This window comes from Triticum urartu, chromosome 2, assembly GCF_003073215.2.
Source record: "Triticum urartu cultivar G1812 chromosome 2, Tu2.1, whole genome shotgun sequence".
Taxonomy (NCBI): domain Eukaryota; kingdom Viridiplantae; phylum Streptophyta; class Magnoliopsida; order Poales; family Poaceae; genus Triticum; species Triticum urartu.
In genome coordinates this window covers 82,200,357-82,224,463 of record NC_053023.1, presented here as the reverse complement: position 1 = coordinate 82,224,463, position 24,107 = coordinate 82,200,357, and positions in this window count along the sequence as shown.

The following is a 24,107-nucleotide window of genomic DNA, read 5'->3' as shown; positions in this document are numbered from 1 at the left end:
GTAGCTTTATTTAATTTGCGGAAATCAATTACCATCCTATAACCTGTAATAATTCTTTGCGGGATCAATTCATCTTTATAATTAGGAACGACAGTAATACCTCCCTTCTTGGGGACACAATGGACAGGACTTACCCACTGACTATCAGCAACGAGATAAATTATACCTGCCTCAAGGAGCTTTAATATTTCCTTTCTTACCACTTCTTTCATCTTAGGATTTAGCCGTCGTTGATGATCAATAACCGGTTTGGCGTCTTTCTCCAAATTTATTTTGTGTTGACATAGAGTGGGGCTAATGCCCTTAAGATCATCAAGAGTATATCCAATAGCAGCGCGGTGCTTCTTCAGAGTTTTCAATAATTTTTCTTCTTCATGCTCTGAAAGGTTAGCACTAATAATAACAGGATATATCTTCTTTTCATCAAGATAAACATATTTAAGAGTATCAGGTAATGGTTTAAGCTCAAACACGGGATCACCCTTGGGTGGAGGAGGATCCCCTAGGATTTCAATAGGCAAATTGTGTTTCAGAATGGGTCCCTGTTTAAAGAATACTTCATATATTTCCCTTCTTTCATTCATAAACATATCATTTTCATGGTCTAGCAAATATTGTTCTAAAGGATCACTAGGAGGCACAACAATAGAAGCAAGACCAATAATTTCATCTTTACTAGGCAATTCTTCATCATGGGGTTGTCTATGAAATTTAGAAAAATTAAACTCATGAGACATATCATCCAAACCAGTAGTAACAACATCCTTTTCGCAGTCTATCTTAACATTGACAGTATTCAAGAAGGGTCTACCAAATATAATGGGAAAAAATCTATCTTGTGGGGAACCAAGAACAAGAAAATCATTAGGATATTTAACTTTCCCACACAAGACTTCAACATCTCTAACAATCCCAATCGGTGAAATAGTATCTCAATTGTGACATCAATTTCTTCTAACTCAGCGGGTGCAATATCATGCATAATTTCTTTGTATAAGGAAATAGGTATTGCACAAGCACTAGCATCCATATCACACAAGCCATGATAACAATGATCTCCTATTTTAACAGAAATAACAGGCATGCCTACCACATGTCTATGTTTGTCTTTAGCACCAGGTTTAGCAATTCTAGCAGTCTCCTCACAGAAATAAATAACATGCCCATCAATATTATCGGCTAAGAGATCTTTAACAATAGCAATATTAGGTTCAACCTTAATTTGCTCACGAGGTGTATAAGTTCTAGTATTACTCTTATGAACCACAGTTGAAGCTTTAGCATGATCCTTTATTCTAACAGGGAAAGGTGGTTTCTCAACATAAGCAGTAGGAACAATAGGATCATTATAAGTGATAGTCTTTTCTTCAACTTTACTAGGTTCAACTAATTTTACTTCTATGGGAGGATGATATTTAAACCACTTCTCCTTAGGGAGATCAATATGAGCAGCAAAAGATTCACAAAAAGAAGCTACTATCTCAGAGTCAAGTCCATATTTAGTGCTAAATTTACAGAAAACATCGGTATCCATAAAAGATTTAACACAATCAAACTTAGGTGTTATACCTGACTCCTTACCTTCGTCGAGATCCCAATCTTCAGAGTTGCGTTTAATTCTTTCCAATAAATCCCATTTGAATTCGCCCTATAGTGAGTCGTATTACAATTCACTGGCCGTCGTTTTACAACGTCGTGACTGGGAAAACCCTGGCGTTACCCAACTTAATCGCCTTGCAGCACATCCCCCTTTCGCCAGCTGGCATGATTGGGGCATGAATATAACATTGGATTAAGCCTCCCCCAAGCTTGAGCGATGCTTTCTCCTTCGCGAGGCCAAAAATTAAATATATAATTACGATCACGATGAACAAGATGCATAGGATAAAACTTTTGATGAAATTCCAATTTCAATCGTTTGTAGTCCCATGATCCCATATCATCACATAGCCTATACCATGTCAGTGCATCTCCCTTCAAAGATAAAGGGAAGACCTTATTCTTGATAACATCATCAGGCATACCTGCAAGCTTAAATAATCCACAAACTTCATCCACATAGATTAAGTGTAAATCGGGATGCAATGTTCCGTCTCCTGCAAAAGGATTAGCTAGCAGTTTCTCTATCATACTCGAAGGAATTTTAAAGTAGACATTTTCAGTAGGTTTAGTAGGTTGAGGAGCAACTCTTTGCTCTATTGGTCGGGGTGAAGATACCCCGAACAAGCCCCTCAGAGGATTACTTTCCATAGTAACAATTGACAGTAAATTTCAGCACACTATATAAATTTTTCCTTACCAAATTCCACCTACCAAAGGCGCTTCACTCCCCGACAATGGCGCCAGAAAAGAGTCTTGATGACCCACAAGTATAGGGGATCTATCGTAGTCCTTTCGATAAGTAAGAGTGTCGAACCTAACGAGGAGCAGAAGGAAATGATAAGCGGTTTTCAGTAAGGTATTCTCTGCAAGCATTGAAATTATCGGTAACAGATAGTTTTGTGATAAAGTAATTTGTAACGGGTAACAAGTAACAAGTATAAATAAAGTGCAGCAAGATGTCCCAATCCTTTTTGTAGCAAAGGACAAGCCTGGACAAACTCTTGTATAGAGAAAAGCGCTCCCGAGGACACATGGGAATTATCGTCAAGCTAGTTTTCATCACGTTCATATAATTCGCGTTCGGTACTTTGATAATTAGATATGTGGGTGGACCGGTGCTTGGGTGCTGTCCTTACTTGGACAAGCATCCCACTTATGATTAACCCCTATTGTAAGCATCCGATACTACAAAAGAAGTATTAAGGTAAACCTAACCATAGCATGAAACATATGGATCCAAATCAACCCCTTACGAAGCAACTCATAAACTAGGGTTTAAGCTTCTGTCACTCTAGCAACCTATCATCTACTTATTACTTCCCAATGCCTTCCTCTAGGCCCAAATAATGGTGAAGTGTCATGTAGTCGACGTTCACATAACACCACTAGAGGAGAGACAACATACATCTCATCAAAATATCGAACGAATACCAAATTCACATGACTACTAATAGCAAGACTTCTCCCATGTCCTCAGGAACAAACGAAACTACTCACAAAGCATATTCATGTTCATAATCAGAGGGGTATTAATATGCATATAGGATTTAAACATATGATCTTCCACCAAATAAACCAACTAGCATCAACTACAAGGAGTAATCAACACTACTAGCAACCTACAGGTACCAATATGAGGCTTTGGGACAAAGATTGGATACAAGAGATGAACTAGGGTTTGAGAGGAGATGGTGCTGGTGAAGATGTTGATGGAGATTGGCCCCCTCCCGATGAGAGGAGCGTTGGTGATGACGATGATTTCCCCCTCCTGGAGGGAAGTTTCCTCGGTAGAACAGCTCTGCCAGAGCCCTGGATTGGTTCCGCCAAGGTTCCGCCTCGTGGCGGCGGAGTTTCTTCCCGAAAGCTTGCTTATGATTTTTTCTCGGACGAAAGACTTCATATAGCAGAAGATGGGCACCGGAGGGCCACCAAGGGGCCCACGAGGCAGGGGGGCGCGCCCAGGGGGTAGGGCATGCCTCCCACCCTCGTGGCCAGGGTGTGGCCCCCTCTGGTATTTTCTTCGTCCAGTATTTTTTATTAATTCCAAAAATGACTTCCATGAAGTTTCAGGACTTTTGGAGCTGTGCAGAATAGGTCTCTAATATTTGCTCCTTTTCCAGCCCAGAATCCCAGCTGCCGGCATTCTCTCTCTTTATGTAAACCTTGTAAAATAAGAGAGAATAGGCGTAAGTATTGTGACATAACGTGTAATAACAGCCCATAATGCAATAAATATCAATATAAAAGCATGATGCAAAATGGATGTATCAGTCAGCGATCCGATGACTGTGTTAAACTATAAGATCGATAGAGGTCACCCCGTGTTAAATGACGGGCCGTTCATAACATTGGCCGAAGTGTTTACGGCTTGACCTCGGCCGTCGCCGAACACTAACCGGGGGCTAGTAACTGGCCTCCCAACTTTAAGCTCCTATGACTAAGTGAAAGTTATAAAGCCCGCATATCTGATTGCCTCGTTTCCGCTAACACAAGCGCCTTCGGGCATCGAGACGTCGGCTAAGGGTTGTTTTGTTATCGCGAAAACACCCTGCGTAGCATCTACAAGGGGGTGGAAGCCAACGATGGGCCACTTTCAACTGATAAACGGTCGCAATGGAGTCAAAATAAACATATCATCGGTGTTTGTATTTAATATATGAGGGCTTCCTTCCGCAATCATTGTTATAAAACCATAAATATGCATCAATTTGACTTAAGATTTTGGCCAAGTTGGGTTGCCTGGCTCCTGTGCTTACCCCTATGTTCCCGATTGTTCGGCTAGGCGGTAAAGGGAGCACCTCTGTGATTGTTACTACCGGGTCATCCGAGTTAGTACCTCAGACTGGGTGAAGATGAAAGCTAGCGATCTTAAAGGATATAATTGGTCGGCAACAACAGAAGTGAAAATTTTGGTTCATTAATACCATAGATTTTGGGAACTTTCCCCGAACTAAATCCTCAATATCCCCCCCCCACATTGATTGGAGGTGAGGTTTCATGATCATGATCAACATGACAACCCAAATAAAGGAACCAATAGCAGGATTATTTTCTTTGGAAGATGTTTCATATCTCTCTGCGTACCTTTGTTTATAAAACCGTATGGCCGGATTGCCTTGTTTTCCATAAATCTTTGCCCTTATAACGGCTTTATAAAGTAAGACAAACACTCCGTGGCTTCTGGCCGAGGAGGTTGAAGCCGATGGTCGGTCAACAAAGTTTTGTACAGTGCGGATCCGAGCATTAATGATGTAAAGTACTTGGATACATAGAATCATTACACATAATTTGTGATTTTACTCTGGATATCGATCCTTAATTCATCGACCCGTGCCCGCATTAAGGCTCGGGGGCTACTGGGCTTCAGGCTTATCATTTACTAACATTAAAGGGGCACATCGATCCCCTGATCTGGTGTTGCCACCCGACCAGTGTCTCGGGGGCTACTGCATTGCCTATTCAATGCAGAAAATTCAAAGTGCTCAGTGTTCGGCATGACCGAACTACGGACAAGCGCGTCTTTCAGACAACAGTAAGTACCCTCTGGGACTTATCTGGCATCAAGCTAATATATCACGGCGACTTCTCACAACCCTCTCTCAGGGGCCCGTCCGCCGATCATTATTACCTCTAATATATTACACTGTGTTTCTATTCCTACTTATGCTGCCGAGTTAGGAGTTGATCCTCAGGCCGATTTCGCGAATCAACCTGAGTCTTAGGGGCCACTAGGATCAATAGTTTTCAGGTTTTCCTTCAGGTGCATCTCGGGTTTTAGACCGACACGCACCTTGAGGGCTACTGGTTATACATATTGACATCAAATAAATTTACACGCATCGGAAATAAAATCTGCAAACAATCAGCCCATGACCGAGGTGCTGAACCACCTCGAAAGCATTTCGGGATATAGCTCGGATGCAAGTGGCTGGCTCCATAGAGGGCATTTCTGGCATTAAGCTCGGCTAAACTTCTTCAACTTTTTTGAACCAAGGTGATCTATGACACCATAGATATAGTCCGGCATTGGAGCTCGGACATAGTCTGGCGTTGGAGCTCGGATACATTCCGGCGTTAGAGCTCAGAAGCGGTCCGGTGTTGGTGCTCGGCTGCGAAACATACCCTGAATGCAGTCCGACGTTGGAGCTCAGATTCAAGAGGACACCGCCACACGGGAACAACTTCAAACCCGAGGTGTGGCGTAAAAAATAATAATAAGGCATTGATAAAGGCCGAGAACTTAAAGGGGCTCCTCGGATACCCGACGTGTAAAGTCTTCGGATTCACTTCGGCGATCCTCAAGATCGAAGATGAGAAGATTTGTTGAACCAGTTTTCAAGACCGATGACCGAAGATGAAGAACAGTTCGGAAGGATTGAGGAGCATCCCCAACTTGAAGACCGGTTCAGGGGGCTACTGATGGTGTCCTGGACTAGGGGGTACTCACCACATTGTCTCCCGACCAGGTGGATCGGGCCGAGGACCCCTATGGCGGTTCACTCATGGGTCACTTGGGGCAGCCCATGCCGCATACAAGGAGTATTCCACAAGACTTGGTGATCAAGACAAGGACTCATCTCCACCAATGTATTCGGCTAGGACTCTTGTTATCCTAGGCCTCTGGTGCATTATATAAGCCAAGGCCAGGCTAGTCGATAGATCATTATGACATTAATCATCATACCCCTAGGGTTTAGACCACAACATATGATCTCGGGTAGATTAACTCTTGTAATCTCTATATTCATCAAGATCAATCAAGCAGGAAGTAGGGTATTACCTCCATTAAGAGGGCCCGAACCTGGGTAAACATCGTGTCCCCTGTCTCCTGTTACCCATCGATCCATGACACACAACTCGGGACCCCCTACCCGAGATCTGCCGGTTTTGACACCGACAATAGCAACCATCACCGATAAAGAAAGTCATAGATCAAAAGCATCAAACCTGTAAACACCTAAACGAAGACGAACGAAAACCGATCGAATAGATCCACCGAAGACAAGCACCGTCCAAGTCCCGCAAGATCCGACTGAGACAAACCTCCACATGCCCTCCGACGATGTTAGATTCACCATCGGGATGGGGATAGTGAAGGAAATATGCCCTAGAGGCAATAATAAAGTTGTTGTTTTATATTTCTTTATTCATGATAAGGTTTATTATTCATGCTAGAATTGTATTGATCGGAAACTTAAATACATGTGTGAATACATAAACAAATATCGTGTCCCTAGTAAGCCTTTGCTAGACTAGCTCATTGATCAAAGATGGTTAAGGTTTCCTAACCATGGACATGTGTTGTCATTTGATGATGGGATCACATCATTAGGAGAATGATGTGATGGACAAGACCCATCCGTTAGCATAGCATATTGATCGTTCAGTTTATTGCTACTGCTTTCTTGATGACAAATACATATTCCTTCGACTATGAGATTATGCAACTCCCGGATACCAGAGGAATACCTTGTGTGCTATCAAACGTCACAACGTAACGGGTGATCATAAAGATGCTCTACAGGTATCTCCGAAGGTGTTTGTTGAGTTGACATAGATTGAGATTAGGATTTGTCACTCTGAGTATCGGAGAGGTATCTCTGGGCCCTCTCGGTAATACACATCATAAGAAGCCTGGCAAGCAGAGTGACTAAGGAGTTAGTTGCAAGATGATGTATTAGAGAACGAGTAAAGAGACTTGCCAGTAACGAGATTGAACTAGGTATGAAGATACCGACGATCAAATCTCAGGCAAGTAACATACAGATTGACAAAGGGAATTACGTATTTTGTCATAACGGTTCGACCGATAAAGATCTTCGTAGAATATGTAGGAACCAATATGGGCATACAGGTTCCGCTATTGGTTATTGACCGGAGAGGTGTCTCGGTCATGTCTACATAGTTTTGAACCCATAGGGTCCGCACGCTTAACGTTCGTTGACGATATAGTGTTATATGGGCTATACGATTTGGTGACCGAATGTTGTTCAGAGTCCCGGATGAGATCACGGACATGATGAGGAGTCTCGAAATGGTCGAGAGATAAAGATCGATATATAGGACGATCTTATTCAGACACCAGAATAATTTCAAAGTGCACCGGGTAGTCATCGGGTCACCGGAAGGGGTTCCGGACACCCCCGGCAAGTGTATGGGCCTTATGGGCCATAGGAGGGGACAGACCAGCCCACTAGGGGCTGGTGCGCCCCTCTACATGGCTGGCCGGCCCTAGGGGAAGGAAAGGGGAGGTGTGGCCCCTCCTGCCTTTCCCTCCTCATGAGAGAAAGGAAAGGGGGGGGGGGCGCCACCTCCTCCTTCCTTCCTCCCGCACTCCAAATAAGGATGACTTAGGGGAGGACCCCAAGTAGGATTCGGCCTACTTGGGGGCGCCTCCTGGCTGCTCCCTCCACCCCACCTATATATATGTGTGTGGGAAGGGAGCGCCTAGCACATCCAGAACAATTGCTTAGCCATGTGCGGCGCCCCCCTCCATCGTTTACACCCTCGATCATATTCTTGTAGTGCTCAGGCGAAGCCCTGCGGAGATAACTTCACCATCACCGTCACCATGCCGTCGTGCTACCGAAATTCATCCACTGCCTCGCCATCTTGCTGGATCAAGAAGGCGGAGGACGTCACCGAGCTGAACGTGTGCTGAACGCGGAGGTGTCGTACGTTCGGTACTTGATCGGTTCGAGCGCGAAGAAGTTCGACTACATCAACCGCGTTACTAAACGCTTCCGCTTACGGTCTACGAGGGTACGTAGACACACTCCCCCCCCCCTCGTTGCTATGCATCTCCATGGATAGATCTTGCGTGTGCGTAATTTTTTTTAATTTTCCATGCAACGTTTCCCAACAGGTAGAGCGCGGGAGACATTATTCCTACTAAGGGACATCGTCACAGTCACACACAACGCCAACCAAGACGATGAATCTAACAAGAACGAGAACGGGGTCCCACCCGCTGGCGGGGGCTGAGATCCTCTGCACATCCATGGCCTAGAGGCCATTGGAAATGGGACGGACCGTCGGCGCCCGCCGACGGGAGAAGAGCTTTTCTTGTGAGGAGGAAATAGAAAGTGGTATATTCTACAACTAGCTAGCCCTCCCTAGCAAGGATTTACCACACTCGGCCCTTCTCATTCTATTTTCCTGGCTCCGTTGTTCAATGGGATGGAGACTTGGCCCTTCTCATTCTATTTTTCTGGCTCCGTTGTTTAATGGGATGGAGACGTTGGTATGTTACTACTGACTATGAAGGCATCTGTGGTAACTTCGTTAATCTTAAAATATTGTGCCGGTCCAGTATCTCAAAGATGTCCATAAGAATAGCTGTGCGTGAGCACATAGGGTCCGCGTTTGCGTGTGCATGTTGGCGTCTGCCTTGTACTATGTTCAAAAGAAGAAGAAAATCGATGACAACGAAGGCGGCCTAACCCTTGCGGAGAAAAAGAATAACGTGTTTCTAAATGTGACGGGACAAAACAAGTAGAGTAGTACCATACCATACATTCCGGAATAATTGATCGTGTCATAGCCTTTTCTATTCTTGGCAAGTTGGCATGCCGTCGCGTGGCTACGAGGGAAGTCCCATACTCCGGTGTCGCACCTCCGATCCGAAGCTAGCTTAGCTCTAAACAATCCAGGTGCTCCTCTGGTAACCGGCGGCTCACAATCGGCCATGTCGCGCCGCGCCCCGAGTCCCCGCGGCGGCCATGCATGCACGAACCCGCCGGTCGACGCGCGCGCCCGCCCGGCAAACACTTTTTCGATGGCAACGCCGATGCACCGTCGCGATGTCCATGTCCATCCAAAAGGAAAATAAAGAATAAATTGCGTCTCTCGTACTGCGTCCGCTGTCATGTCACGGCGATGGCGACGTAGTTTTCGCGCAAGCTCTGGTTTCGCTTTCCAGACCGTGCTTGGCAGCCTCGTCTTCCAGGACCGGACCGGGACAGCTTCGACGCCGTATGTAGCAGAGCCCTTCTTGGCGCAATGCACGTACGGCGCTAACTAAAATCTAAAAGCGGAAAAGATGGGCGAAAGGTTGGTCGCTTGGCGAGTTCCGGAGGGGAATGAGTGCCCGGCGAGAGGCGACGCGCGCTACGCTCCAACCCCGTCGAAGCCGACGGCACGGGAGCCAAGATTCCAACACGCCTTCGTTGCGTACGGCGGCTACGGGAGCCAAGAATCTGTTCGTTCTTGTCCCAAGGAACGATTCGAGAATATGTCCATGTCCATGTATTTTCACTACTCTTCTTTGCATTTGCATGCGAAAATTCTGTGCCTTTTTCAACTGAAGCCACGTCGCCGACTTCCTGCAGTTATGGGGATATACTCTTTCCAAGAGCTGAGCGGCGGTGCATCGACCGTGCCTTTGGGTGCAAGACGAGTCACGAGAGCATGCAGGATCAGCGTGCACGTGATCGGGCCTTCTGCTGGAGTTCCGGACTGCTGACCGACCGATCCATGGTTCTACACAGCGCATGTCTCATTTTTCAAAAAATATCCCTCACCATCCCAGTCGATCTGTCACCCCCTCGCAAAAAAAAGAAGAAGAAAATATGTCACCCGTCGAGTGCCCATGACGCCTTGCTAATCACTCACGCGACTCGCGTGCGCTGGCTTGCCTAGCCCTAGCCGGGCAATCTGGCATGGGGCAAGGCCGCTGCATGCCTCCGCTCGCTTCGGCAACCCAACGCCAGCGCGCCGCCCCGTTCGTTTCCCCTGCACGCGCACGCACGGACGCTGGGCCGCCCGGCCGGCGACTTCAAGGGTCCATTTGATTATCTGCATCGTTTTTTTGCCACTTTGCATATTTGTCTCGCTTGGATATGGCTTAATATATACAGACTAAAAATCAACATTTGTATGTTGATTAGTTGCCTGCATCCTCTTTAGCATGAATGTGCTAAAACAAAATCTCTGCTGTTTGGTTGCGGACTTGTTTAAGAGAAAACACAAATCCGATTGTTTGGTTACATCCAGAACAGTTGTGTGGTAACCTCCTTCTAGATGTGATGAGATTACCAAAGGCACACACGAAGTAGTTAGAACTAAACTAGTAGCAACAGAACAATCTTAGGCATAAATATTAGTCTTAACCATGCAGAACAAGTTTTAATCCAACACAGTACGATAAGTTTTAAACGAAACCAAAGTCTTAAAGCAAGAACAACCAAGGACTGGACCACAGGAGCTCAGGCGGCCGCGACGAAGACATTGCCGTGCTCCTTGCACTTGGTGATCACCTCCACACCCTTGTCGTTGAAGACGATCACCTTCATTGTGTCGGGGGACAGCAACTTGAACGTCAGCATGTACCCGATCATGGTTTGGTGAACGGCGGCGAAGGTGGCCTAACCCTGATCAAGGGTGACCCTGCCGTCGATCACTCTCACCGTCACCCTCCATGCGCAGCCGGTGTTCGTCTTCAGCTTGAACTCTGTAGGGATGGCGGGGAAGTGCTTTGTGAAGTCCAGAGACAATGGCAGACTCTCCAGCTTAGGAGCGAGGATAACCTTGCAGAAGTGGTTTGGTCCTCACTCCTGATGGAAGTGGCCATAGTTCCTCTGCTTGGGGCTTGGGTGATCCAGCACTTGCACTTCGTCCAATGAAGGCACAACCTCCTTGTCCTTCTGCAATGCTGGCACGACATCCTTGCCCTTGTCTATCTGCATTATGAACAACACGCAGTTCAATGGTCAGCATTCATTCATATCGGCCTAACGCTCGTATATTAACCCACTCTACTAACTCAGCACTGCACTCAAACCCCCTCTGTTTCACCACCTCTCCTCTTCCACCTCTTTGTTTCACCACCTCTCCCTCGCCATGAACTCCAACTCTAACCCCAACCCTTTTCCCTGGGGCATTGGATCGAGGGCCTTCTTCCTTGGGTGCTCGCGCGGTGACCGCAAGAGGTGTGCTTGAACTTCAGCAGCATCGATGACATGCACAAGGAGGCCGATGCTGTGATGAAGAAGGCTATGCCGGACGAGCTGAAGACACTGGTTTCGGACCCAGCCAAGGGCGCGATGTCAGTGGACATCCTGCGCTAGGCCATGAATCAGGCAGACTCCGGCGACGCTCGATGGGCCAAGTACAGTCAGTACAAGGCGCCTCAAGACCAGTGTGCCACGGCGTACTGGAGTAGTACGTTCGGGTCGCCGGAGTCCGACAACGACGAGGTGCAGATGGTGGCCAGGGCGCCGGCGGCAGGCGACCGTGTAAGACCCATCGTTCTTGACGAAGACGATGAGGACGAAGCCGATGAGGAAGAAAAGAAGATGACTACGCCCCCCCTCCCCCCGCCGCTCGACGCGACTCCAGGGTCGCCGCGGCTAGAGAATCCAATTCCCGGCACCGATGTAGTCGAAAAATAACCTATGAGCCGTAGATGCAGTGTTCAATCCCCTCCCTAACTCTTCAATCGCATGCTCTAATCGAATCTAGCCGGAGTCGAAAGCAGTGAATGCACAGAGAGGACGAGGTCTTACCGCCATGGCCGATGCGCTCCGGTGGAGGTCTGCAATCGCTCCGGTGGTTGCCACCGCCGTCTTGGATCGATTCGCAGTAGAGCTCAGGTGGTCGCCGCTGTTGCCGCCGTCAGTGTGAGTGGGGAAGAGGGGAGAGAGCGGTGAGGAGGGGGAGGTGAGGGTAATTTATGACGACGCGTCTGGAAACAACACGACATCTCGGAACCGCACCCACGCGTGCAACCGCCCACGCCCACATGCCTAGGGTTGCATCGCTCGGGCTGAGGAGAAATGGCCGATTTAAGCGTTCTTAGGGATGCAGGCCTAAATGTACTTTAATATTCATGCTATGCAGGCCCAATAATGAACGCGGGTAATCAAATAGGCATTTTTATTGCCGCGCGGGCCTGGCTGAAATATACGCGGGCAGCCAAACGCGTCTAAATTGTTTGGCTAGTTTGTGCGGGGAGGTGAGAGTCACGTCACGACGCTCGTGACGAAGCAGATCACGGAACCAATTCAAGGCGGATTTGGGATGAAAAGGTGGACATGGACGTGCACGTACGCTCGGCACGGCACGGCTGCCATATGCTCGCGTCGCGATACCTGATCACCGTAGCGGTGAGAGTCACCGGGCGCGTCCCTCTGGGTGCTCGCCGGCGCCCGTATGGTGGTGCCATGCATGGGCGACGAGTAGCCCAGCTGCCCAACTGACGCTCGCTGCGGCACTTTTTGGGCTAGCCCACGAATGCGAGTTGGTTGCTCGCTCAGGCCGCTCCAGCCATCGGTTTGTTTTTCTACAGAGACATGGGTTGATATATTGACTTGACCCTGCTAACCACTGACTGGCTTGTTGACCGTTGACCGTTCAAAATGTTCACAGACTTTTTTTAAAAAGATCATGGAAACGCAAAAAAGTTTGCAAATTTAGAATTCAATCATGTATTCAAAAAAGTTTGCGAATTCAAAGAAATCCACACGAAGTTAATTCTTTTTCAATTTCCTTACAAAAATCAATTTTTTTAAAGTTCGTAAATTTGAAAAAAGTATCAAGACTTGAAAAAGTAACAATTTGAATAGGTTCGCAAAAATTAAGTATTTTCACAAAATTTAATAAAAACTTCAAAAAAGTTTGTAATTGGAAAAAAATCACGGAATTTTAAAATAAGGTTCACGCATTTGACAAGAAACGAAATAAATAAAAAGGAAAAAGAAAAAAGAAAAAGTCGGACAAAAACCTAGTGAAAGTAGAAAACTAAAAACACAAAAAGGAAGTTGACTTTCTAGAAGCTTCTTAACGCCGGAGGGGGCATCTGAAAAAACGAACTCGATCTACTCTTGTATGGGTCGGCCGTTAGGATTGATGTTGAGCAAGGCGGTGTGTGCGAGTTGAAATAAGCCTGACTCTGGCGCCGAATAGGGTTTGCGTTGCAGGACCCTCATGCCAATAAAAAAACCAAAATCATGATTAAAGGGCTGCCCTTGCAAATGCTACTCCCACATTTTGAGGCACTGACAAGTGGACAAGCGGCACGCCACTTGTCGCAGCCTAGGAGTTCTTTTTTTTTTCTCATAGATCCGTTTATGCAAAACATTTTATCTCTTGAACCATGCGTACAAATTTTGAACTGATTTTGTCATTGGATTTCTTGCGTCGAGACATTCAAAATTAGATTCCATGTTAATAGTTTTGACAAAAAAAAATTCACGGAAAGAATTGGAAAAATCAGAAACCGGGAAAGTAGCAATACAAAAAAAGATAAAAAATGAAAAGCAAAAAAAAGGGCAAAGAAAAAATGCGAATGACAAAGAAACGGAAAAAAGAGCAGCACAGTCGCGGTTCTTCCCTTTTTCCCTTTTTGAGAAGCACAACTATACTTCTCATAAAAACAAATGTGTGCTTCCACGAGAAACAAATTTGTGCTTGCTGTGGAAGGAATTTTTTTCAAGCAGCACAGATGTGCTTCTTGCGGAAGCAGATGTATTTCTCCATGAGAAGCAATATGTGCTTCTCATTGAAGCACATATTTTTTTTCTTTTTGAGAAGCACAATTGTGCTTCTTGTGGATGCACATTTTTTTCGACAAGTACAACTGTGCTTCTCATGGAAAGCAATTTTTTTTCCTTTCATGTGCTTCTTCTGGAAGCATATTTTTTCCCTTTCTTAAAAGCATGACAGTGTTTTTTGTGGAAGTAAATATGTGCATCCACAAAAAACAAATATGTGCTCCCCGTGGAAGCGCAAATTTTTTCCTCGCAAAAACACAAATGCAATTTTCTCTCTCCAGTTCCTGTGGCAAATCGGACAAAAACCAAAAATCCAAAAAAACAAAAAAACATCTAAAATCCGAAAACACGTAAGGAAAATAAAATAATAAAATTCAGAGTAAGTACCCAGCACACGACATGCAGTTATGGCTGAACACACCACTTGTCGTGCTCCATGCCACCAAAAATTACTCCTGAAGATCCCCGCAAGGGGAACCTCCAATTATGTTTTTAAGGAGTAAACCTAGTTTTGTTCATCAAACATCACAGAATGTGGGATACATTTCTAGTCATGGGATTCGCCAAACCAAATGTGATGTCCCAAACCTAAGGAAAGCCAAAACTTGGCTAGAGTATGTGCTTCGACATTGACAGTTTGACCTTGAAAAATAAAATTACATTTGAATAAAGATGCTAGTAACTTCCCCTGAAAAAAGAAGACGCCTATAACTTGATCTCGCTAATAGTGGCTCCATTGTTTCCTCCGGTTAGTTGCTCCCACAAAAAAGAAATGAAACGAAGAAGTGATGGGCTCTACCCACTAGTAGAAAAAGGGTCAAACGTGAAGCACATTAGTGCCGGTTTGAATTTGAGCCGGCACTAATGTGTATATTAGTGCCGGTTCCAACGGCTAGCCGGGCCGCTCTCATTAGTACCAGTTCGTGGCGAGCCTTTAGCAACGGTTCGTGCCACGAACCGGTACTAATGAGAGTGGTGGCAGGATGTTGTCAGTCTGGGGCCTCTCCAGCACCTTTAGTACCGGTTCTTGACACGAACCGGTGCTAAAGGTGGTCGTACATAAACCCTTCGTCCATCCGAGCTCGCTCTGTTCTTCCCCTTTCCCCTCTCCTCTCTGTTCTTCCCCTCTTCCTCTCGAGCTCATCACACATTTTGCCCAAAATTTGTCAAGATTTGAAGGCCCCCATCCATTCAAATGATCACAAAGCTTAGCAACTTTGTCCTTTCATTTCTCATTGCTAGATTAGCTCTTGCAATGCTTTATATAGTGATTAATTTGTGAGTTTAGTAATTTGGAAGGAAATATATGTGCTAGTATTTGATTTATATGCAATTTGAGGTCAAAAATAACACTTAGTTTGCATATGTAGGTGTGGTTTACTTAGTGCCTTCTAAATCTCCGTCGTAACCACCGTCGATCGCCCGCACCGTCCCGTCGCCGGCACTACCTTGTGGTGAGCCTCTTGTTCATGAAATTTTATATAAAAATTGATGTTTGTGTGATTTGAATATATAGTTACTCGTATAATTGTCTTACCCATACGTTGTTTGTTATACATAGTGTCATGGTTTTGATATCCGTCCCCGTCGGCCCTCGTCCTTGTTATGATTCGGATGTGGTATATATATTCTCTTTTAAAACTAGTTGCATTTCGTGTTATGACAAATTATGCCCATCAAGTTGACATCGATATTTTTTCTAGGAGGTATGTGAACCGGAAATTCCAACCAACCCTATTGTCGAGAGGTTAAATTTAGCTGAAAGAGAAAACAAGTACTTGAAAGAAAAATTGAAAAGAATTGAGGGGAAGAAGATGTAATTGGAGTTGCATGTTCCCGATGTCGTCGATGATCACAAGATCAAGATGGAGAAAATGCGCTTGAAGATTAGAAAGATTAGAAAATATGCCATCGATAGTGAGGCTTGGTATCATTATGCTGTTGGATCAATTGTTACCTTAGTTGCGATCTTGATCGCATTTGTTGTTGCATTTAAATGCTTTAGCAAGAGAGTTATTTGTTTGTTGCATTTAAGTGTTGTATGAACTTTATGTATGAACTTGTATTAAGTTGGTGTTTTTGGTGCTGTGTATTGAAGAGGAGCCGACAATGGATGTACGATGACCGATACTCTCCCGAGTTCATTAATGGCGTGCAAACTTTTCTGCTTGCGACTGAGGCAAACAAGCGGGCGGATGGTTTTATGCCTTGTCCATGTGCTGTCTGTAAGAATGGTCAAAATTACTCTAAGTCAAGAATCATTCACGTCCACCTATTTAAGTCCGGTTTCGTGCCCCACTATAATGTTTGGACCAAGCACGGAGAAAGAGGGGTTATGATGGAACACAATGAAGAAGAAGAGGACGACGACAGCTATCCTGGCCATGGGTTCCCTGAATATGATGATACAACAATAGGGGAAGAAGCTGAGCCGGTAATGCGGGAAGAAGCTGAGCCGACAATGCGGAAAGAAGCTGAAGAAGAGGCATCAGATGAGTCCATTGATGATCTAGGTCGGGCCATTGCCGATGCAAAGAGAAACTGCGCAAGTGATTTGGAGAAGAAGATGCTGCAGCGCATGTTAGAGGATCACAAAAAATTGTTGTACCCGAATTGCGTAGGTGACAAGAAAAGGCTGGGCACCACACTGGAATTGCTGCAATGGAAGGCAGAGAATGGTGTATCTGGCAAGGGATTTGGAAAGTTGCTGGTAATGATAAAGGATATGCTTCCAAAGGACAACGAATTGCCCGAAAGTACGTACGAAGCAAAGAAGGCTGTCTGCCCTCTAGGGTTAGAGGTGCAGAAGATACATGCATGCCCTAATGACTGCATCCTCTACCGCGGTGAGTACGAGGATTTGAACGCTTGCCCGGTATGCGGTGCATTGCGCTATAAGATCAGCCGCGATGACCCTGGTGATGTCAAGGGCGAGCGCCCCAGGAAGAAGATTCCTGCCAAGGTGATGTGGTATGCTCCTATAATACCACGGTTGAAACGTTTGTTCCAAAACAAAGAGCATGCCAAGGCGATGCGATGGCACAGAGAAGACCGTAAGAAAGACGGAAAGTTGAGAGTACCCGCTGACGGGTCGCAGTGGAGAAAAATCGAAATAAAGTATGGGAAGGAGTTTGCAGATGACGCAAGGAGCGTATGGTTTGGTCTAAGCGCAGATGGCATTAATCCTTTTGGGGAGCAGAGTAGCAACCATAGCACCTGGCCTGTGACTCTATGTTTGTATAACCTTCCTCCTTGGTTGTGCATGAAGCGGAAGTTCATTATGATGCCAGTGCTCATCCAAGGCCCTAAGCAACCCGGCAACAACATTGATGTGTACCTAAGGCCATTAGTTGAAGAACTCTTACAACTGTGGAATGGAACAGGTGTACGTGCATGGGATGAGCACATGGGGGAAGAATTTGACCTAAAGGCATTGCTGTTCGTGACCATCAATGATTGGCCTGCTCTCAGTAACCTTTCAGGACAAACAAACAAGGGATACCGCGCATGCACACACTGTTTGGACGATACCGACAATATATATTTGGCTAATTGTAAGAAGAATGTGTACCTGGGACATCGTCGATTTCTTCTGAGCAGGCATCCCGTAAGAAAGAAAGGCAAGCATTTCAAAGGTGAGGCGGATCACCGGAGAAGCCTCGCCACCGTACTGGTGCTGATGTACATGATATGGTAAAGGATTTGAAGGTGGTATTTGGAAAGGGTCCTGGTGGACAACCTGTTCCGAATGACGCTGACGGACGCGCACCCATGTGGAAGAAGAAATCTATATTTTGGGACCTGCCTATTGGAAAGACCTAGAGGTCCGCTCCGCAATCGACGTGATGCACGTGACGAAGAATCTTTGTGTGACCCTGCTTGGCTTCTTGGGCGTGTATGGGAAGACAAAAGATACACCTGAGGCACGGGAGGACCAGCAACGTATGCATGGAAAAGACGGCATACATCAGGGTCATGCAAGCTACGCTCTTACCAAAGAAGAGAAGGAAATCTTCTTTGAATGCATGCTCAGTATTAAGGTACCGTCTGGCTTCTTGTCGAATATAAAGAGAATAATAAACATGGCAGAGAAAAAGTTCCAGAACCTAAAGTCTCATGACTGCCATGTGATTATGACGCAACTGCTTCCGATTGCATTGAGGGGGCTTCTACCGGAAAACGTTCGATTAGCCATTGTGAAGCTATGTGTATTTCTCAATGCAATCTCTCAGAAGGTAATTGATCCAGAAATCATACCAAGGTTAGAGAATGATTTGGTGTAATGTCTTGTCAGTTTCGAGTTGGTGTTCCCACCATCCTTCTTCAACATCATGACGCACGTCCTAGTTCACCTATGCGAAGAGATTAACGTTTTGGGTCCTGTATTTCTACACAATATGTTCCCCTTTGAAAGGTTCATGGGAGTCTTAAAGAAATATGTTCATAACCGTGCTAGGCCAGAAGGAAGCATCTCCAAGGGCCATCACAATGAGGAGGTCATTGTGTTTTGTATTGACTTTATTCCTGACCTTAAGCCGATTGGTGTTCCTGAATCGCGGCATAAGGGCAGACTGGATGGAAAAGGCATGCTAGGAGGGGAACAAATAATATGTATGGACGGACATTCTCTCACTGAAGCACACTACACAGTTCTACAGAATTCCGCCTTGGTGGCTCCGTATATGGATGAACACAAGAATTTGCTACGCTCCAAACACCCGGAGCGGTCTGATGACTGGATTACACGTGAACAAACCAGGAGTTTCGCCAGCTGGTTGCAGACACGTACCATGCATGACACCTCTATTGAAGATGACATGTACTTGCTGTCCCAGTTACCATCTTCGAATATAATGACTTTCAAAGGGTACGAGATAAATGGTAATGCATTTTACACGATCGCCCAAGATAAGAAGAGCACCAACCAAAACAGTGGTGTCCGCTTTGATGCAGAAACCAAGACGGGAAAGGAAACATATTATGGTTATATACAGGACATATGGGAACTTGACTATCGACGTGGTTTGAAGGTCCCTTTGTTTCGGTGCAAATGGGTCAATATGACACGAGGCGGGGTAACGAAAGACCCGCAGTACGGAATGACAACAGTGGATCTCAATAATCTTGCGTATGCAGACGAACCATTCGTCCTAGCCAATGACGTGGCACAGGTTTTCTATGTGAAGGACATGTCTACCAAGCCAAGGAAAAGAAAAGATAAGAAAGCGAATGCATCGTACGATGAGCCAAAGCGGCACATAGTTCTTTCTGGGAAGAGAAACATCGTGGGAGTGGATGACAAGACAGACAAGTCAGAAGATTATGAAAAGTTTGATGAGATTGCTCCATTCACAGTGAATATTGACCCGAGCATCCCGTTAAATGATGAAGATTTTCCATGGTTACGGCGCAAAGGGACACACGCGAAGAAAAAGTTTCACACCCAAAGATCTGGGATGTGATCGGCTTCACTATCATCACTTTCTTCTATGTTTCACACCCAGAAGGGAATCTCTGTAATAGTTAGGGTAGTTATGTGTTTTGGCATTTGAAACGCGAAGAAATTTTATGTGCAAACAAATTCTTTCATGCCTTTACTGATTTTTAAAGTTAAGTTATTCACAAACTAGTAATTCACACTAATTTCAAATAATTCAAAATTTAAACTATTCAAATTTGAAAACTACAGGCACTAACAGAAAGTTTGTAATTTTTTGTACCTACAGCAAAAATATTCACAAAGAAACTCTACATACACAAAAAAACAACTCAAAAATAAATAAAGCAAAAAAAATAAAAAAGCCCGCCTACTAGGCCAGAGCGGCCTGCATACGACTAGAAGCCCAACCTGTTGTTGGGCCAGGATGCAGGCCCGCGAAGGCCCAGTAGGCCCATAGGGCAGCACAGAACATGTAGGCCCAGTAGGCCTGCTTTGGAGAGGAGCTCGAGAGAGCTACCGCACGAGGGGTTATAAACCAGTGCGGACGCCCCTCGGCTAGCGAGGTGGGACTAAACTTGTCGCACCGCACCTGCGCCAGCGCACCCCCTTTAGTACCGGGTCGTGGCACCAACCGGTACTAAAGGGGAGTCTTTAGTACCGGTTGGAGCCACCAACCAGTACTAAAGGGGGTGCGCTTCCCGCCGCTTGGCCTGGCCAAAACAGGCCTTTAGTACCGGTTGGTGGCTCAAACCGGTACTAAAGGTCCATCCTATATAAGAAAATACTTCAAAAATTTCAGTTTCTCATCTGCTTCTTCTCCTCTGCACCGTCGCCCGCCGCCCCCGTCTCCATATTCCTCGTCGCCGTCCCCGTTGTCGCCGCCCTGTCGTCCCCGTCGTCACCGCCGCCCCGTCCTGGCCCGTCCCACGTTGTCCCCATCCCCGTCATCGCCGCCCCGTCCCCGTCGTCGTCGCCGCCCCGGCCCGTACGTCCCCGTCCCCGTCGTCGCCGCCCCGTCCCCGTCATCGCCATCCCTGTCGTCGTCCCCGTCGCCGCCCCCCGTCGCCTCTCGCCTCGCCGGTGAGCGCGCGCGCACACACACATACAATTTTTAGTTTTTTAGTTATAGAAATAGTTATAAAAATGATAGAAATTTTTCTTTTTTTGTTATAGAAATAGTTAGTTATATAGCATTGTTAGAAATGTTATAGAAATGTTAGAATTGTTAGAAATTTTTCTGTTTTTTAGTTATAGAAATAGTTATAAAAAAGTTAGAATTGTTAGAAATTTTTCTGTTTTTTAGTTATAGAAATAGTTATAAAAAAGTTAGAATTTTTTCTTTTTTTAGTTCTAGAAATATTAGAAATGTTATACAAATGTTAGTTATATATAGAAATGTTATAATTTTTTTTCTATCTTTTAGTTATAGAAATATTAGAAATGTTATAGAAATGTTAGTTATATAGCATTGTTAGAAATGTTATAGAAATGTTAGAAATTTTAGTTATCAAAATCCAATCATTAAAAAATGTTACTTTTTGCGGGCATATAGCTAGTATTTGTTCTCGACGATGCCCGGCCCGCATCCTCGCCGTCGACCCGTCCGCGACGACGTCCGGCTGACCCATGTCCGGGACAGGGCTCCGCCGGGCTGGCACTGGGAGGTGCTGCCTAGAGGGGCGCGCCGCTTGATGAGGAACCCGGCCCCGGGTCCCGTCGTCGACCCTGATCTCGTTTGGTGGCGTTCGCGTGGGCCAGTTTCGGTGCGGAGGGAGCCGGCCCCGCCAGAGGTGGTACGTCGCCGTGTCAGGGAGAAGGACGAGCACGTCCATCGCTACATGGTTGCGTTAGAGGGCGGCAGGTTCTCCAATACCTGGCAGTTTCTTCAGGGATCTCAGTTCAGCTATGATCCTGTGAGGGTTCCTTCTCTTTGGGTGTCCACTGCCCGCGCCGCAGGAACCGCAAGTGTCCTAGATTCTTCTGTAGTATTCGATCTTTATTAGCTACCTAGCCAGTGATGTATTCGATATTATATATTATTCGAGACGATGTATTCGAGATTATATATTATTCGAGACGATGTATTCGATATTATATCTATTATTCGAGACGATGTATTCGAGATTATATCTATTATTCGAGACGATGTAATTTGAATACTAAATTGTTTTATATTTCTTTTGGATTAGTTAAATAAAAGCTATGGCGGACAATACCGGCAGAGAGGGAGAACAGACCCTGTTCGATATGATACACCATCCTCGCTGGCCAGATGATGATCAGAATGAAGAAGATTATGACGGCTCCAAATTTCTAAACAACACCGGAGAGGGTGATATGATATTTGATCGTGACGACCGAATTGATGAAGTCATGAACTACGATTATGATGATGACGAAGAAAATGTTGATCTTGAAACAACAAAGACCGGTGAGGTATATATATTTATATAAGCATGCATCTAGTGATCATCACATGTTTTAAATGAGTTGAAGATATATTAACGAATCGATCTTTCTTCTTTCAGCCATCCGGATCGAGCAAATCTTCAGGCAACAGGACGAAACGAGGCCCGAACAAAAAGTTGAAGGAGGGCGTAAAGTACAATATCGAGGCAATCAGACCTAATGGCGAACCATTGCACTTTTTCTTCTATTTCGTGATTCCTTTCTTTCTGTCGCCATTTGAAAATGGGCGCCTAAGAAGATTGTGGACAAGTTCGTTCGTCAGTGCGGAGTTCTTGTGAAGGACCAACTCCCGATCTCCCTTCAAGAATGGAGAGAGCCAGCAAAGCCACGTCCAGATCTTACTTTTGTCGAGGACAGACAAAAAAGTCTGCTTTGGGATACTCTCATGGAACATTTCACCCTACCAGATCATTTCACAGAAGCAGATGTGCAGAAAGTCAAGGACGTTGCTCTTAGGAAGATGGCGGTTGCATTCAAGAACCACAAGAATCATGAATGGGACAAGTACGTCAAGGGAGGAAGGAAGACTCCAGTATTCGAGGAAACACTAGAGAAGCAAAGTGCTCATTGGGACGATTTCGTGAAATTCAAGGATTCAGAATTAGCTAAGGAACGGTCGAGAATAAACAAGAAGAATGCCGAAAAAAAGGATAAGTTCCATAAGCTGGGGCCAGGTGGCTACGTGGTGGCAATGCCTAAGTGGGATAAGTATGAGAAAGAGATGAAGGATGCAGGTGTCACTCCGGTTACTAGGAGCTGGCCCCCCAGGTGCAGGACTTGGTTCTATGCGCATGGGGGGGAGTTGGACCCGAAGACAGGCAAAGTTTCGACGAAGGCATGTCTGAACGGAGCCGACGATAAGATACTTGTTGCAATAGAAGAGGCTCGAACAGGGGTGTTCCAACCCAATAGAGAGAACGACGAGCTTACGCGTGCCCTGGGAAATCCTGAACACCCGGGAAGAACACGAGGCAAGGGCGCTATTCCGTGGTATGAGGGGTTTTTGGACTGGAACGCCGACTACAAAACCCGTGTGAGAAGGAAGATTGCGGAGGAGAAGGAGAGGAAGATGGAGGAGGAGTAGAGGAAGCTGGACTATGAACGCCTTCAAGGCCTAGAATCAAAGCACGCAGACTTGGCAGTCAAATTCCAGCGGCAGCAGGAGCAGATCGACTCACTTAGCCAGCAAAGGGGGTCTCAGCAGCTGCAACAGCTAGCGGATGATCCAGCATTGGATACCACCGCCCCATCCATGCCGAGAAGCAGCGTGGGTTCCGCCCCGGGCGACGCAATGCTGGATAGATACCCCGTGGATGACATCATGGAGAACACTAACTGCGAGCTACACTGCAAAATGAAGAACATATCCATGAAGGTGGCGGACGCCGTTGCTTTTACAAATTCCCCCGATGCAACCTTCCATTGCAACCCGATTCCAGCAGGCTATGCTTGTGTCTTGGTTGATGAGGTGGTGGACCAATATTCGGGGCTAGAGCTTGACATTCCTGGAGGTGACGAGGAGCACACACTCGGAGAGGCCAAACATCGTATCATCCTATGGAGAAAGGATTGCATCATCTTTCGAAGGCCACCGACACCGTGTCAGCCGACTCCTCGTCGAAGTCCGCCACCGAGTCAGCAGACTCCCGCTCCTGCAAGTCCACCAATGCGTCAGACCACTCCTCCTCCTCCAAGTCCGGCAAAGCGTCAGGCCACTCCTCCTCCAAGTCCGACACAGCGTCAGACGTCCACTCCTCCTCCAAGTTTGGCACAATCTCAGGCCACTCCTCCTCCAAGTCCGGCACAGCTTTAGGCCACTCCTCCTCGTCCAACTCAGCCCCGTCAGCCATCTCCGCCGCCTCAGCAATCGCAGAAGAGACACCCCGCAGCTATGGTGCGTAGCGGTACGAGTCGAGGTTGTAGTACAGGAAGTACAGGCGGAGGCAAGCGATATAAATATGGTCCAAGCCTCACTACTCCTCTTCCCCAGAGGGCTTACGACAGGACCGAGGAGCAAACCAATGCCATAGTGCGGGTAGAAGTCGACGCCCATTTTGGACCGAAACCGCCACCGCCGCCAAGGGAGAAAGTGCCTGCGGAAAAGA